This window comes from Engraulis encrasicolus, chromosome 20, assembly GCF_034702125.1.
Source record: "Engraulis encrasicolus isolate BLACKSEA-1 chromosome 20, IST_EnEncr_1.0, whole genome shotgun sequence".
NCBI lineage: Eukaryota > Metazoa > Chordata > Actinopteri > Clupeiformes > Engraulidae > Engraulis > Engraulis encrasicolus.
Window position 1 is genome coordinate 27,683,552 of NC_085876.1, and position 9,571 is coordinate 27,693,122.

Consider the following 9,571-nt stretch of genomic DNA (forward strand, 5'->3'; position numbering starts at 1 on the left):
TCTGAAGCAAAAAGCTTGGTGTGCCATTCCTCCGGTGAATTTATGTCATATCATCTCGGCAGGGCATTTGTTTACTAGGCAAAGCGTAACAAATTGTGATTTTAAGGAGAGATTCACACTAGAGTGTGGCTGGACGAAAGCGAGAAGACTGGGGTCTTTCTGTTTAATTTCGACCGCCGGTGTCAGCCTTTCACAACGACAGCATTTGGTGTGCGCGACCAGTCCTGTTCAAAATCCCCTCTAGCTAGAGGTAGAGCCATAGACTCTGGCCGAGACCAGGCAGAACCCAGATAGCAAAAATGTTCTGGGCTTTTTATGGCCCAGAAACCTTTCTTCATACTAGCAATATGCCACAATATGTCGGGGTTACTCCCGGGCCTAAAACGGCCCACAAGATTTTGCCGGAATCATGCCAGAAAGCAGCCAGTAGAATGCCAAGAACGTTCGACAGAGTGCCGGCACCTTACCAGATGTTTGCCAGAAGACCCAGAAATGGCCCATGAGCCTACCACAAGATTGCCAGAACCCTGCCGATTAAAACCCATAAATATGCCGGAATATATTTAACCTCCCCAATAATAATAATAATAACAACAATAAAGAATAAAACCCACAAAAAAAATCATGCAAATTGGCCATTTATTATCTTTAGTAGGCTACAACAACATTCATTCATTCAATAGATTTTGGAAATTGAAAATGTATGGCATTTTAAAGTAGAATTTTCAGAAAAGAAAACAAAATTATCAAAATACCTTTTTTTTTTTTTTTTTTAACTCACAGCCTATGTTTTAAATGGAATTTTCCAAAAAAAACAAACCAAATGATTAACATCTTTCTTAACATATCCCTCTGAGTTTTAAAAAAAAAACTTTCAGAAAACAAACAAAATAATAAACATTTTGTAACTCATAAACCTTAGATATCGGTGAGAAAAACGCACAAGACCTTGAGGTCGTACATTGTATTTTCTTCTATGAACATGTGAAGAGTTCAGATGCAAAACCCCCTAACTCCATTTCAGAAGACCTACACTTCTATATTTTTAGAAAACCCTGTTGTTGGTTTGGTTAACATTCATGTACTTGATAATACATATAAATAGTTACATTATATAAATAAAATTAAAAAAAATATGCAATTTTGATAGCTTTGTATTAAATAAAAATGAATTCATATTATTTTCTGAAAAGGCACTTGGGGGGTTTTGCATCTGAACTCTTCATGTGTTAATCATATAGACAAACATGTAAAATACATACAGTCACTTTTTCCACATGATTTTAATCATAGTTTAATGTAACTCCATTGATATTGCTTGACACCTGAAACACATCCCCCTTCTGGTTTTCTGACAAATCGCACCCTGTATACAATATAAAAAGTTGAGTAATTTCCTGAGACGTTCTGCAGTCAGGGAGCTCCTGAGACATTTGACCCACAGGTACCAAACATACTTTTTGAGGTGACATCTTTGTCAAGATGTGTTAATTCAGCACTGTGGCATAAATCATCCATATTCAAGTACAAAATACATCATAGTGAAGAGAATGGGTATACAAGACTGACTATCAAATTTAAAAATATCTTCCCACAACAAAGTTCCTCAAAATTGACAAAGGTGTTCCTCCAAAAAATGGATGAAGTCAAGCCACCGATGCAGCCTTTTCGATCTTGGCTACTTAGAGCGTGTGTGTGTGTGTGTGTCTGACCAAGTTCACAGTCCAGTGTGTTTGTGTGTGTACTGTAGCATGCATGTGTGCAGGTGTTTGTTGCTGCTTGGGATGCCATTGTGGTTCGGATGAAGGCACACCACACCTGGGGAGTAAGTCAATGCTGAAGGACAGGACTTGCGTAGGTGGGGCATGATGGTGGAATCATTGCAGTGTGTACCGATTCAGATTATTTGCCAACATCACCAGAGACTCCCATCTTGTTTGAGAGTGCGTGTATGTGTGTGCACGTGCGCCTGTGTCTATGTGCATGTTTATATGCCGGTGTGTGTGTGTGTGTGTGTGTGTGTGTGTGCGTGCTGGGCATAAAAAGGGCAAATGTCTGACATTCCGTTCTTGGTCTGTGCTTCTCCTCTTCCTCACCCCATCTCAGTCTGCCGCCAGGTACAGCCACCTCTTCGTAAGATGTTCCACCTCCTAGTGGGTGGCCTGGATGCATCTCTCTATTTCTCTAAAAAGTAAAGATACAAAAATAGCATTGAATCAGCAAATTTCAATGATAATTTCACCTGCAACAACATTCTTGAACTCTAATCCCTGGAACGATACATTGCCATTGAGATTTGTAAATACAGTTCATTTTTGCATGGGACAACAATTAATAAATTTCACTTTGACACATTGAATAGTAGCCAGCGCATAACAATATAACTACTTCAATTCAACTTCAGAATGCATCCATGTAAATCAACTTACTGCTTGAGGATGTCTGTCTGGCCCCATGACAAAAGCCCCCCTTTTGGTCCCTGGCTGGAACGTGGCACATGGACTGACCTGTAACGAGAGTGAGATCAAATGTCAAATGTTTATGTCCTGCTGTACATATACACAGGGTTAAAAAGTTCAGTATTATGCTAATTATATTATTTCACTGATTTACCTAAATAATCAAGAAAAACGAAACAAAAAATTGGCATAAGTTTGCTTGTAGCACATGCACACTCAGAAACATAGGCGGGCGGGCACGCGCACACACACACATTTGATTTTTATGGACTGACCTTATACGAGAGTGGTAATCAAATGCTTGTTTTTTACTTAAAGATAATTCACATGATTTCCTTTATTTGATGTAGAAGATCAACTTACTGTTTGAGGATCTCTGTTGATCCATGTCACTGGAAATTCCTCTCGGGTCCCTGGCCTGAAGACGTGGGCTCATGGACTGACCTGTGACAAGATCAATAGTCAAATTTTTGGGTCATTCTAGGTATAGGGGTCTGTTAAGTCCAGGCGGGATTCACTTTCACTGTCCAGTCTGTTCCTACAGTTGTACACAGGGCTGTTAATTAACTTTTTCCACCACCAGCCAAAATGGCAAGAATCTTACTAGCCAAACACACACTTAATAATGAGTCAAAGTGGCTAGTAAGTTGGTCTTTTCTCATAAGCAGGTGCACTTTGGCTCAAGGAAATATAGTTGCTTAAAATTATGGTCAGACTTAGCTCCAGTTGTGGCTGCTGATAAGGCCTGCCAAAGATTCCAAGGCACACTGATGATGGTGAAGTTAGAAAGCCTTTAATTAAACCCTTTAAGACTTTATCACTAGCTGGAGCGAAGTCTGACCATAATTTTAAGCCCTTTTTATACATACAATATACACCTTTATAGTGTATACTTTTCTTATGTAAATCAACTTACTGCTTGAGGATCGCAGTCTGTCCTCATGTTGTCCTCTTTGGTCCCTGTCCCTCACCCGTGTTAGTGAGATGGATCCTCCTGTGACAAGAGTACAATGTCATGGACTATTTTATTGCAAATCTGATATTTCTGTAAATCACATTACCTCGTGCATGTGTCTAATAAAAAGGGCAGCTACTTTGTGTCCTCAAAGATATATTATTTCAAGTATGTCACAAACTGCCCTCTGATTTCATCAGAAACTGGTAGCTTTATTGCATCGGTAAAGCGATGTGGACTCGAGAATACTGTAGCACTACACTAGAACTAGAGCTCAGGGTAAGCAATAAGCCGTGACCTGCCATTGCTGCAGGTGGAATTTGAAGCCCATCACCGGTGAATTCCGCTCAAGATGGATTTTGAACAGGCTCACGTTAAACACCACATTACGCTAACGTCCAAGCCAGCCCATCAGAGATTTTACAAAACTAATTTCTGAATCCAAACCTCAGCAGGCAGCTGAATCTAAAACGGGCTGTCTCAGGCGTGTAAATTTACAATCGCAAACGAAAACAAAAACCAAAGGCCATGACAGCACACCAACGAATTAAATTAAGAATATAGTCTTTGCATACCAGTCATCTAGTATTAGCTCTAAACACTGACGTTTGCCGAATGTCCGAAAAGGATAGCTGCCATTATGCTAGCTAGGGTCGTTATAGCGTGTCCTCCAAACAAGTTAAAGCCATGACATGACATAACGTGAATTAGTACGTACTGAACATTGACAGAGACCCAATACTTAGTCTTACTTAGTCATAAACAAACATCTGAAATACCGTAGGCTAGATGTTAGCTATCTCCAAGCCAAGGGGAAATTTACCTCAAGAAATGTTGCCTCAGCTTAGCACAGGTAAATACAACAAAGAGCAACAGCTATTAAGTGAGCAGTATAATTAGGCACAAGTAGGCTATAACAATCGTTTTACTTACCTTAATGCAAAATACACAGCACAATATCCTAGTTCAGTAGATAGTACATCAAGTCCAGGTTTATTACTAGACTACTAAGGTCCCGCCGAAAAGATTCCCAGGATGAAGTCGGTCTCACGTAAATGAGCATGCGTGTCAACCGTCTCCGTAGGGCAGGGCCGCTGTCATCTTTGCTTGGCCCTAGGTTTCAAAAAAAGCCCCCCCACCTGAACAAAATGTTTTCTGGTAATATTCCAACTTGCCGGGAAAGAACCATAAAGTAACTGTAGCTCCGCCCTCCTGCACAACCGATTTCGTTATAGAGTTCTTCAGCGGAAGCGGAAGCATGTAGTAGATTGTAGTCTTTCATGTTAGCATTTAAGGACGTCCTGGTTCCTATCGGCTTCCGGCCTCCATTGGGAATGAATAGGGGTAAATTTCAAATAAGCTCCGAGTGCAAGCACGCGCTTAGCGAACCCCCGCAAACTGTCGAGGGTGTTAAAAATAGGCTGTAGGTATGACATGGTTGATCATTTTGTGTCAAACTTCGACATAAATACGATGTTGCGTCCATATGCTAAACCCGGAAGCTTTTGGCGACTACAGAAGCGGCGCCAGTATCTAACGGCATGTACGTGCGGAAGGTTGTACCCATGGCAACCAAAGGAAAGTATGTAGTTCGGAAGTTTTAATGATCAGAAAGGGGTTAGCAATATTGAATTATAATCGTCATGATTTAACATGTGAATACACCAACATGATGATACAATCCGTTCCACTAATGAGAAAGGGATGCGGGGACACGCTAATGTTCGTTGTTGCCGTGCAACTTATATTTTTGCCAAACCTGAATCTCTATGGCGTTTTGCAATGTAAAAAATCGCCATGGAACCGGTAGTCCAAATGCCGCATACAAGTTGACGTCAACGCTGAAGAGCTCTGTTTGGGTGGCATTCCAGTGAAAAGCCAGAATATCTCTGGCATCATTCCTACTTTGCCATTGATTTGCCGAAATCAACCGAAATCGTACATTCACCAGAGAAATGCCAGAAAGACCCAGAAAGATGCCGGAGGACTTTGCTATCTGGGAAATACGTCTCGCTGCCGTTCTGCCACGCTCTTGTGTGAATCTGGCCCAAGGAAAAGAAAATCCTAATTACAACTGGTCTACATTGCGTCCTACTATATCATTATGCGCGTGCTCCGATGTGTTTGAGTTTATGAGCAAGCCTTTATGCGTTGCTTTGTGGACAGTGAGAGCTTTGAGGCGCATTTAGGGAAATCAGTGGAGTGCGCTTTGAAACGCACTATGAGGCGAGCCGTCATAAAGTTCGTCAGCTTCAATGAGAGCCATGTTAACCCAATCCACAGTCAGACCAAAAACAGTTCTAAGCGGGTTCTGAATACAGACGTGGCGTGTAGTCAATCCGCCTGGCTAATAAACTGCTGTGCTTTTTTGAACGTTGCACACCTGCGTAAACTGTAAGCTGCAATGAATTAGACGCCAAGTTTAAGCTACTTTTGTATGCTCACTTAACCAAGAAACCTAAATAAGGCAGTGGCCTGTTAATTCAAAATGACTAATTTTAAAACATTGATTACCATAGTGAAACAAAATGTAACTGTAAAAACTGTGTGTAACATTTGATACATATAATCAATTACTGATATTGTTTATTACAGAAATGTACCACGTGATGCAGTAGCCTGTTGATGCTGGCAAAAGATGCAATCTGGAGGATTTCAGGGTACGTTTTACTATGCTTCAATGTTAGGTGAGATGAATGTAATGCAGTGTTTCCCAACCAGGGGTAGGCCTACGTGTACCACTAGGAGTATGTTTTATTTTATGAATAAAAACAAATGTATGGTCATGATCATATTGGGATAGAGGAAGATATGGAACATGAGTGAGGTGGTACTCATAGTATGACAAAAATGCTTAGGGGGTACTCAAGTCACTCAAAGTCACAGGCAGTGTGCTTCTCTTGCATTCACAGACTACCCATGTTTTTTTAAAGAGATATAATGCTTTGCATATCTATTTGTGTAGAGTTAATCACCAAGACAATTTCCAGAAGTTGTATCCAGGTGTCAATTGTGTCCTTGTTCTGGTGTTGTTATTTTCAAACAGAGATGGCTCTTGCTCACTGGCAGTGACTTGGGTCATACGAGACAGCATCAGAGCTCGGGTGACATCTCTCGCTCGGGTGAAATCTCTCCTGGAAGATTTCAAGGTATGAAATGTTTTCCTGGGCTGCATCTTCCAATAGATTACTCTTTATATACAGGCAGTCATGGGTGAGCGGTTAGGGCGTCAGACTTGCATCCCAGAGGTTGCCGGTTCGACTCCCGACCCGCCAGGTTGGTGGGGGGAGTAATCAACCAGTGCTCTCCCCCATCCTCCTCCATGACTGAGGTACCCTGAGCATGGTACCGTCCCACCGCACTGCTCCCCATGGGGCGCCACTGAGGGCTGCCCCCTTGCACGGGTGAGGCATAAATGGAATTTCGTTGTGTGCAGTGTTCACTTGTGTGCTGTGGAGTGCTGTGCCACAATGACAATGGGAGTTGGAGTTTCCCAATGGGCTTTCACTTCTTCGCTTTCACTATATTGGTATGTAATGTTGGCAACAAATTCTCTTAAGCATCAATGTGGTCTATAATTCGTCCTGCGACTCCTCAATGCGAGCTCCCATTGATATTGAAGCAATAACAGCTCCGATTATTTTTTTTGACTGGAGAAATGGAATCTTGCTACAGTGTCCCAGACCTCTGTGTGCTGGAGCTCCACCAGGGGGCTAGAGCCACACACACACACACACACAGAGGTCTGTTGAGAACCGGGCGTGTTTTACTGGGTTGGATCTTCCAATAGTTTAACCTTCATATGGGCATTTGCCAGGCTGTTACCATCTGCCCCTCATTTAGTTTCAGATCGTTTCTACTACTTAAAGGGGTGTAAGAGATTATCACTCTTTTGTTTGGACTTTCATATGTAAAAAAAATTGTGTCCTGAAAATAGACAAATAAGCTACATACTGTACATGTTGTATTTGTGTTTTATGATTTTATAGGTGTGTGCAGAGTTCTGAAGAATAAAAGTCAACAGTCAAGTTCTTCTCCATATTCTCCAAATCTGACGGAGGCGTTCCATCAGGAAAGGGGGAATGGTTGGTCGATGCCTCCAGAATAATGATACCCATGACCCAGGTATTATGTACAAAGAGAATGTTAATTTGAATCTTGATGCCTACAATTTTGCTGATTTGTTGACAATCGAGATGTATAAACATTAAGTCAGAATAACTTATGTTAAATCGTCTAACTTTTCACCTGGTGTATTTGGTAAAGTGGTAGCATGTTTGAAATGGATGGTTAAGAAGGTAAAATATGTCATGGACATCAGTTAAATATTTACATGTGTATCTGTCGAATTACTTTGTTTCAGGCACAACATGCTGACAGGGAATCGGCTATGGCAGAAAGCATCCATGCCATCTACGTGATCCGCCATGAAGGTTCAGAAGCTACTGACAGTCCTGAGGACATTGGAATCATTTTCAAAGGGGTGACTGCATTTGGCTGCTTGCCAAACATCCTACCCAGGCTCCGCCCTCGCAGTGACGCAACACCTTCGGCTCTGCTACACACACTCAGGAAAACTTTGTTCAGGTACTTTCAGGTTCCCTCCACAGCAGGAAACTCCACCCACTTTGTCGGGAAGCAATCAACTTTCAGCATCACCAACCGTCCTGGCTACAGGCGTGTTCAAGGAAGTGACAAGGTTTGAGCAGAGACGCTCGATTGGGACTAAGAAAATGTTTGGTTTGAACTTTGGCTCAGCCTGTTCGGCCCTCGACCAGTAGCAAATCATGAGAGTTGGGTCAACCATGCCGTTTGAGAATGTTGTTATGCTCTTGGTCAGACCGAGATTTGTAAGTCATGATAATCAGGTTACAAATATTCACTTACAGTGGCCATATTTCTTGCCCTTGTTTACGCACTGAACTTGTTAGCCTCCTTGAAAGTTGTGTGTGTGTGTGTGTGTGAGTAATAATGCAGAAATAATAATAACAATTGACTAGAAGTACAAATACACATTTCTACATTATTACTCACACACAGCTTTTGGTAAAACATTACTGAAATGGCCAAACACTTTTATGCATTTTTTAATAAAGAGTCATTGCATTGAGCAGATCATTGAGAGGCTCTGAAGTCCACTACACTATTCTTAACTTGTGTGCGTGTGTGTGAAAATATAGTACACAGACAAAGGAGAGCCATACCGTACACCTGCATGTGCGCTGCTTTTTCCAGTGTTTGTTTTGGCCTTTAAGAGACACTTGCTCTGTAAACTAGAGGCTCTGAGTAATGATATAGCAATGTGCACTCTCAAATATGACACACTCTAGACAGTCCAGAGACAGTCTAGAGAAGGGGTGTCAAACTCAGGCCCGGGGGCCAAATCTGGCCCGCGGAGTCACTTTATTTGGCCCGCGTGTTCAAATGTGTATTACAGTTGACCCTCATACATCATTAATGTACAGTTTACCAAGACTTAAACGTGAAATTTGGTGTTTCTCAGAAGTATGAGCGGGCCCAGGCCAATGACACAGCTCACACTCCTATACAATACAATATGTGCCAGTGTGTGTGAAATTGAACTATGAGTAAGTGCATGGATTTTAGTCCATTAAATAAATAAATCTTGAATTCGGCCCTCGACTTCATTCCATATTTTGATTTTGGCCCTCGGTCAATTTGAGTTTGACACCCCTGGTCTAGAGACACTCCAGACAGTCCACTTCAGACAATGTTTTCACCATGAAACAAAATTGTCTCTGTCTCTGTCTCTCTCTCTCTGTCTGTCTCTGTCTCTGTTACTCTCTCTCTCTCTCTCTCTCTCTTTCTTTCTTTCTTTCTCTCTCTCTTTCTCTTCTCTCTCTCTCTCTCTCTCTCTCTGTCTTTACTCTCTCTCTCTTTCTTTCTCTCTCTCTCTCTCTCTCTCTCTCTCTCTCTCTCTCTCTCTCTCTCTCTCTCTCTCCTCAAGCACATATACAGCAGTCTATTTTTAACATTTTGTTTTTTTTTTTCGGACTTTTTGGACCTGTTAAAAACACAGCGTTAAACTTCAGCTTTTTTTCGCACACCTCAGCTGGCAGGTGCGTCGGAGATGGCACCATGGGTCACTCAGCAAAAGTTTAAAGAAACTCCCGCACCGGGACCATTTTGCTGTTCT

The 9,571-nt window shown here is 41.8% G+C and overlaps 2 long non-coding RNA genes across 3 annotated transcripts; one reads left to right on the forward strand and one right to left on the reverse strand.

Annotated features, from left to right (window-relative positions):
* Positions 1-1,596: 1,596 nt before the first annotated feature.
* Positions 1,597-3,436, reverse strand: LOC134435842 (uncharacterized). 2 transcript variants are annotated; one of them, XR_010032104.1, is made up of 4 exons: positions 3,376-3,436; positions 2,823-2,903; positions 2,430-2,507; positions 1,597-2,184 (listed from the first exon to the last, which is right to left on the reverse strand). It is a non-coding gene; the product is annotated as an uncharacterized LOC134435842 (long non-coding RNA). The 2 variants fall into 2 exon arrangements; XR_010032103.1 differs by lacking the exon at positions 3,376-3,436 and having other exon boundaries at positions 2,823-2,992.
* Positions 3,437-6,007: 2,571 nt separating this feature from the next.
* LOC134435843 (uncharacterized) lies at positions 6,008-7,861 on the forward strand. The gene is made up of 4 exons (XR_010032105.1): positions 6,008-6,074; positions 6,461-6,563; positions 7,404-7,539; positions 7,778-7,861. It is a non-coding gene; the product is annotated as an uncharacterized LOC134435843 (long non-coding RNA).
* The last annotated feature ends 1,710 nt before the right edge of the window (positions 7,862-9,571 follow it).